Here is an 8,751-nt window from a genome sequence, read left to right on the forward strand (position 1 = left end):
TTTCTCACTCCGGAGACCCAGGTTCGTAACCGGGTCCTGACAGAAACACAGAGCCAAAAATGAACCCAGAGGCAGCCAGTTCCCAGGACCTTTTTGCCATGCTGTCCCACCACCAGGAGACTGTCCCACCACCAGGAGACTGTCCAACGCCACGAAGCCGCCCTGGTTCAGCAAGAGGCCTTAATGGCTAGACATTGTCATCTTCTGTCGGAGATGCTGACTTCCATTAAGCAAATATCTGATCGTCTTACCCCGGCAACAGTTCCCGTCCCAGTACCTCAGATTCACGTACCCATGGCAGTTAACCCCTGGCTGAACCTCGTCTTCCACCTCCCCAACGGTTCTCAGGTGATCCAAGTGCTTGTAAAGGGTTTCTCACCCAATGTTCTCTCTCCTTTGAGCTACAACCTCGTCGTTTCCCACCGACCGGTCTAAGATCGCTTATATCATCACCCTGCTGTCGGAAAAAGCCCTGGCCTGGGCTACTGCTGTGTGGGATGCCCATAGTTCCTGCTGTGCCAGCTACTCTGCCTTTGCTGAGGAATTCAAACGAGTGTTTCAAGGCCCAAGCAGTGGTTCTGACTCAGCCAAACAGCTCCTGACTCTCCACCAAGGTTGGCGCAGCGTGACGGACTATGCCATCCAGTTCCGCATGGTGGCAGCAGCAAGTGGCTGGAACAACGAGGCGCTCACTGTGTGCTTTCTGAAAGGCCTTTCCGACACTATCCAAGATGAACTGGCCACTCGGGAACCACCGGACAATCTCAAGTCCCTGATCAAGTTGGCCTCACGCATTGACCAGCGTCTGAGAGAGAGAGAACTCAACCGTAGACCTCTAGCCCCTATCAGTCCCAGCTCCGAGTCCCCACCTTTATCCTCGCTGGCTCCATCGGAACCCATGCAGATTGGACGCATCTCCCAGGCTGAGAGAGACCGCCGGATGAGGGAGCGACGCTGTCTATATTGCGGCAAACCGGGCCATTTCCGTTCCACGTGTCCCGGGCTCCAGGGAAACGCTCTGTCCCGTACAGACCGGGGGAACTGTAACGGGAAACATAACCTCCTCCCATCCGTCCAACTCCCGTCTGCTCATTCCTGTCACCCTCTCCTGGGACAACCATAAGCTTCACCTTCAAGCCTTGGTAGACTCTGGAGCCGCAGGTAACTTCATGGATGGTGTCTGGGCGAAGGAGAATGGCGTTCCCTCTGAATCTCTAAGTGAACCCATGAGGGTCACTACATTGGATGGAAGCCCTTTGGGATCTGGACTTGTCACTCATGTCACTACCTCCTTGCGACTTTCAGTTTCACAACACCAGGAATTGATGAACTTTCATTTGATCTCCTGTTCCGAGTTCCCTCTCATCCTTGGATACCCCTGGCTTCACAGCCATAACCCTCACATCGACTGGTCTGTGGGCACTATCAAGCAGTGGGGTCCTACGTGCCAAGCTACTTGTATTTTCCAGAATTCCCGAGTTCTACTCCCGAGTCTTTAGAATCCATCGACCTGACCCGAGTTCCCGAGTGTTACCATGACCTCAAACTGGTGTTTAGCAAACAGAGGGCCACCATGCTACCACCCCATAGACCTTACGATTGCCCCATCGACCTGTTTCCGGGCACTTGCCTCCCCAGGGGTCGGATCTTTTCCCTATCTCCACCCGAACGAGCTGCTATGGATACCTACATCAAGGACGCTCTGGAAGCAGGCCTCATGCGTCCATCCACCTCCCCGGCGGGAGCAGGGTTTTTCTTTGTGGCCAAGAAAGACGGTGGATTACGTCCTTGCATCGACTACCGGGGACTCAATGCCATAACCGTCCGTAACCGTTACCCGCTACCCCTTATGGCCACAGCCTTCGAGCTGCTCCAGGAAGCAGTTGTTTTCACTAAGCTTGACCTGCGGAACGCATACCATCTTGTGCGGATCAGACCTGGTGACGAGTGGAAGACCGCTTTCAACACGCCTACTGGTCACTATGAATACTTGGTGATGCCCTTCGGCCTGACCAACGCCCCAGCGGTGTTCCAAGCGCTCATAAACGATGTGCTTAGGGATATGCTTAACATATTTGTGTTCGTTTACTTGGATGACATCCTCATCTTTTCGAGCTCCCTTCAAGAACACACTAAGCATGTCAGACAAGTACTCAAACGCCTCCTGGACAGCCATCTGTACGTTAAGCCGGAAAAATGTGAATTCCATTCATCCCGAGTACAATTCCTGGGATTTGTAGTGGAACCCGGTCGAGTCCAAATGGACCCCAGGAAGGTAGGGGCGGTAGCAGATTGGCCCACCCCCAAATCCGTTAAGGAAGTTCAGCGTTTCCTGGGCTTCACAAACTTTTACCGCAAGTTCATCAAGAACTTCAGCTTGGTGGCAGCCCTCTCTCAGCTTTAACCAAGGGTGGCAATGCAAGGTTTTTGTGGGGAAGAGAAGCTGAGACGGCCTTCCAAGGACTCAAGCAGCGCGTTCTCTCTGCTCCCATCCTGATACTACCGACTACGGATGAACCATTTGTGGTGGAGGTAGACGCATCAGAGGTTGGTGTTGGAGCTGTCCTGTCTCAGAGGGGTGAAGACAAGAAGCTTCATCCGTGCGCTTTCTTCTCACACCGGCTTACCCCGACTGAGAGGAACTACGATGTGGGGGATCGTGAACTCCTAGCGGTTAAGATGGCATTGAAGGAATGGAGACACTGGCTCGAGGGGGCTTCTCACCCGTTTCAAGTGCTTACGGACCACAAAAATCTGGAGTATATCCAGCAGGCGAAGCGGTTGAACTCTAGACAAGCTAGATGGTCTCTTTTCTTCAATCGATTCCAGTTTATCCTCACCTATCGGCCCGGGTCGAAGAATCTCAAACCGGATGCCCTGTCCCGAGTCTACGCTCCTGCCATTCGAGATGACACGGACATGCCTGTCCTTCCTGCTGCTAAGATTGTGGCTCCGATCTCGTGGCAAGTTGAGGATACCGTGAGACGTGCTCAAGCTAGCGAACCGGACCCGAAAGGAGGTCCTGCCAATCGGTTGTTTGTCCCCAAGGCAGTGAGGACTCAGGTCCTTCTGTGGGGGCACTCCTCTCGCCTCACCTGTCATCCGGGCGTAGGTCGCACCTTGGAGTTCATCCAGCGTAAGTTCTGGTGGCCTACCATAAGAGAAGACGTTGCCACTTTCGTCAATGCCTGTCCCGTGTGCTGCCAGGGCAAATCTTCTCACCTCCGCCCTCAAGGACTCCTTCACCCTTTACCTGTTCCCCACAGACACTGGTCCCATATCTCATTGGACTTTATTACTGGACTTCCTCCATCCCATGGCAATACTACTATCCTAGTCATAATCGACAGGTTTTCAAAGGCGGCCAGGTTCGTCCCTCTAAGTTACCTTCTGCCAAGGAAACGGCTGAGTTGGTAATTAATCATGTGTTCCGAGTCTTCGGCATTCCTCAAGATATGGTTTCTGACAGAGGTCCCCAGTTCGCCTCAAGGTTTTGGAAGGCCTTCTGCCAACTCATGGGGGCTTCTGCCAGTCTATCTTCAGGGTACCATCCGGAGTCCAACGGCCAAACAGAGGATGAATCAAGAGCTGGAAACCACCCTCCGATGTATGACTCTTGACAACCCGTCCACATGGTCATCCTTTATTGTTTGGGCCGAATACGCGCACAACACCTTGCGTTCCTCCTCCACTGGTATGTCCCCGCACGAGTGTCAGTTTGGCTATGCTCCTCCATTGTTCCCGGACCAGGAGGCAGAAGTCAGAGTGCCTTCAGCCTTGAAGTTCGTCAGACGCTGTCGGCTTATGTGGAGGAAGACCCGTCTTAATCTTATGCGTTCCTCACAGAGGTACCAACAACAAGCCAACAGACGTCGCCGTCCGGGCCTACCCTGCGCCCCGGCCAGAGAGTCTGGCTCTCCACAAGAGACTTACCTCTACGGGTGGAGTCTCGCAAGCTGTCCCAAAAATACATCGGTCCCTTCAAGGTTGCCAGGAGAGTTAACCCAGTTTCTTATCGCCTACACTTACCCAGATCCCTTAAGATTAATCCCACATTTCACATTTCATTGTTAAAACCTGTTGTTTTTTCTCCCCTTGTCCCGGCAGACAGACCTCCCCCTCCGCCTCGTGTCATTGGAGGCCAGCCGGCTTATACCGTCCATCGGATACTGGATTCCCGCCGGGTGCAGCGGTCCTGGCAGTATCTGGTGGACTGGGAAGGCTACGGTCCCGAGGAGCGCTCCTGGGTTCCTGCCAAAGACATCCTGGACCCTGACCTCATTCGTCAGTTCAGGGCCCTCCACCCTGAGAGAGCTGGTAGGAACGCCAGGAGCCGTTCCTAGGGGGATTCTGTCAGGATTTGGCCAGGGTTGTTCCGGGTTTTGGTCACTAGATGCCCCCATTGTGCTTTTTGACCTTATGTTTTTTCCCTTGTTCCCCATTATTATTTGCACCTGTGCCTTGTTTCCCCTGATTGTATTTAAACCCTTAGTTTCCCTCAGTTCTGTGCTCTGTGTTTGTATGTTAGCACCCAGCCCTAGTGTTCTGTGTATTCTTGTCGATTCCGGTGGATGCTCTTGTGGAATTCTGTTTTTGTTTTTGAGTATCTCTTGAGGCTTTTTTGTGCTATTCCTACCACCTTTTGGATTTGCCATTTTTGTATTTAAGGACTTCTCCTTTTTACTTTATTAAATACACCGTCTTAAGTACTGCTGTGTCTGCCTCATCTTCTGGGTTCTGCTGACTATTCGTGGCTCAGTTGGTTAAGTGACTGTTTCTCACTCCGGAGAGTGAGACCCAGGTTCGTAACCGGGTCCTGACAGGAACATTCCACCAGGCTTGGACTAACTCTCCCTAAATAAACAACAATAAACAGGCTAATATTGATAACACACAACAAATAAACAACAATAAACAGGCTAATATTGATAACACACATTAAATAAACAACAATAAACAGGCTAATATTGATAACACACAACAAATAAACAACAATAAACAGACTAATATTGATAACACACAACAAATAAACAACAATAAACAGGCTAATATTGATAACACACAACAAATAAACAACAATAAACAGGCTAATATTGATAACACCCATTAAATAAACAACAATAAACAGGCTAATATTGATAACACACAACAAATCAACAATAAACAGGCTAATATTGATAACACACAACAAATAAACAACAATAAACAGGCTAATATTGATAACACACAACAAATAAACAACAATAAACAGGCTAATATTGATAACACCCATTAAATAAACAACAATAAACAGGCTAATATTGATAACACACAACAAATCAACAATAAACAGGCTAATATTGATAACACACAACAAATAAACTACAATAAACAGGCTAATATTGATAACACACAACAAATAAACAACAAGGAAAGTGTAATAATGGCAATGCGTTAAGAATACGAATTATGTGGACCAAGAAATAATATATTTTACGTCATATAATTGATTGTATATTGTTCCATAGTCTGGGTTGTAAGATGCAGAGCGATACTGCCGAACCTACGAGAATTCTCTCTTTCACAAACACTTTATCAGCATGTATAGGTTGTTGCCACTGTTGCCATAGCAATATGTGTCACGACTTCCGCCGAAGTCGGTTTCTCTCCTTGTTCGGGCGGCGTTCGGCGGTCGACGTCACCGGTCTTCTAGCCATCGCCGATCCACCTTTCATTTTCCATTTGTTTTGTCTTGTTTTCCCACACACCTGGTTCACATTTCCCTCATTACTTGTTGTGTATTTAACGCTCTGTTCCCCCCCCATGTCTGTGTGTGAAATTGTTTCTTGTAAGTGCTTGTGCACATTGTGACTGGTGCGGGTTTTGTGCCCATATTTTGTTATTCTGGATGCTGTTGGTTTTGAGAATTAAACTGCTCTGGTTATTACCCAGTTCTACTCCACTGCGTCCTGACTCCCCTACCACCAGTTACACATCCCTTACAATATGTTTAAGCAACAATACTAATATACATCAACCAATGCAATCATAGTAATAAAGAGAACAAACTAGCAACAACTGAGATATTCAATCTATGAGGGTTCATGTGTATGACATGCTAGAGGCTACTGTCTCTATTATAACAGACCAGGAGATATATCTACTGTCTCTATTATAACAGACCAGGACATACTCTGGAGATATATATACTGTCTCTATTATATTATAACAGACCAGGACATACTCTGTAGATATATATACTGTCTCTATTATAACAGACCAGGACATACTCTGTAGATATATATACTGTCTCTATTATAACAGACCAGGACATACTCTGGAGATATATATACTGTCTCTATTATATTATAACAGACCAGGACATACTCTGGAGATATATCTACTGTCTCTATTATATTATAACAGACCAGGACATACTCTGTAGATATATATACTGTCTCTATTATAACAGACCAGGACATACTCTGTAGATATATATATACTGTCTCTATTATAACAGACCAGGACATACTCTGTAGATATATATACTGTCTCTATTATATTATAACAGACCAGGACATACTCTGGAGATATATATATACTGTCTCTATTATAACAGACCAGGACATACTCTGTAGATATATATACTGTCTCTATTATAACAGACCAGGACATACTCTGGAGATATATCTACTGTCTCTATTATATTATAACAGACCAGGACATACTCTGGAGATATATATACTGTCTCTATTATATTATAACAGACCAGGACATACTCTGGAGATATATATACTGTCTCTATTATATTATAACAGACCAGGACATACTCTGTAGATATATATACTGTCTCTATTATATTATAACAGACCAGGACATACTCTGGAGATATATCTACTGTCTCTATTACAGTTGAAGTCAGACGTTTAGATACACCACAGCTAAATACATTTAATCTAAGTTTTTCACAATTCCTGACACTTAATCCTCTTAAAAATGAGTTAGGATCACCAGTTGATTTTAAGAATGTGAAATGTCAGAATAATAGTAGAGAGAATTATTTATTTCAGCGTTTATTTCTTTCATCACATTCCCAGTGGGTCAGAAGTTTACATACACTCAATTAGTATTTTGCCTTTAAATGATTTTACTTGGGTCAAACATTTCGGGTAGCCTTCCACAACCTTCCCACAATGAGTTGGGTGATTTTTTACATATTCCTCCTGACAGAGCTGGTGTAACTAAGTCAGGTTTGTAGGCCTCCTTGCTCGCACACACTTTTTCAGTTCTGCCCACAAATGTTCTATAGGATTGAGGTCAGGGCTTTGTGATGGCTTCTCCAATACGTTGACTTTGTTGTCCTGAAGCCATTTTGCCACAACTTTGGAAGTATGCTTTGGGGCATTGTCCATTTGGAAGACCCATTTGCGACCAAGCATTAACTTCCTGACTGATGTCTTGAGATGTTGCTTCAATATATCCCCATAGTTTTCCTCTCTCATGATGCCATCTATTTTGTGAAGTGCACCAGTCCCTCCTGCACCATAGCACCCCCACAACATGATGCTGCCACCCCCGTGCTTCACGGTTGGGATGGTGTTCTTCGGCTTGCAAGCCTCCCTCCTCTAAACATAATGATGGTCATTATGGGCAAACAGTTCTATTTTTGTTTCATCAGACCAGAGGACATTTCTCCAAAAAGTACGGTCTTTGTCCCCATGTGCAGTTGCAAACCGTAGTGTGGCTTTTTTATGGCGGTATTGGAGCAGTGGCTTCTTCCTTGCTGAGCGGTCTTTCAGGTTATGTCGATATAGGACTCGGTTTGCTGTGGATATAGATACTTTTGTACCTGTTTCCTCCAGCATCTTCACAAGGTCCTTTGCTGTTGTTCTGTGATTGATTTGCACTTTTCGGACCAAAGTACGTTAATCTCTAGGAGACAGAACGCATCTCCTTCCTGAGCGGTATGACGGCTGCGTGGTCCCATGGTGTTTATTCTTGCGTGCTATTGTTTGTACAGGTGAATGTGTTACCTTCGGTCATTTGGAAATTGCTCCCAAGGATGAACCAGACTTGTGGAGATCTACAATTATTTTTCTGAGGTCTTGGCTGATTTCTTTTGATTTTCCCATGATGTCAAGCAAAGAGGCACTGAGTTTGAAGGTAGGCCTTGAAATACAGACACAGGTCCACCTCCAATTGACTCAAATGATGTCAGTTAGCCTATCAGAAGCTTCTAAAGACATGACATCATTTTCTGGAATTTTCCAAGCTGTTTAAAGGCACAGTCAACTTCGTGTATGTAAACTTCTGAACCACTGGAATTGTGATACAGTGAATTATAAGTTAATTAATTTGTCTGAAGAAATGACTTGTGTCCTAACTGACTAGATGTCCTAACCAACTTGCTAAAACTATAGTTTGTTAACAAGACATTTGTGGAGTGGTTGAAAACAAGTTTATAAAAACAAGTTTTAATGACTCTAACATAAGTGTCAGGACCCGGTTACGAACCTGGGTCTCCGGAGTGAGAAACAGTCACTTAACCAACTGAGCCACGAATAGTCAGCAGAACCCAGAAGATGAGGCAGACACAGCAGTACTTAAGATGGTGTATTTAATAAAGTAAAAAGGAGAAGTCCTTCAATACAAAATGGCAAATCCAAAAGGTGGTAGGTATAGCACAAAAAAGCCTCAAGAGATACTCAAAAAACAAAAACAGAATTCCACAAGAGCGTCCACCGGAATCGACAAGAATACACAGAACACTAG

This window comes from Oncorhynchus masou, chromosome 13 (genome assembly GCF_036934945.1).
Source record: "Oncorhynchus masou masou isolate Uvic2021 chromosome 13, UVic_Omas_1.1, whole genome shotgun sequence".
Taxonomy (NCBI): domain Eukaryota; kingdom Metazoa; phylum Chordata; class Actinopteri; order Salmoniformes; family Salmonidae; genus Oncorhynchus; species Oncorhynchus masou.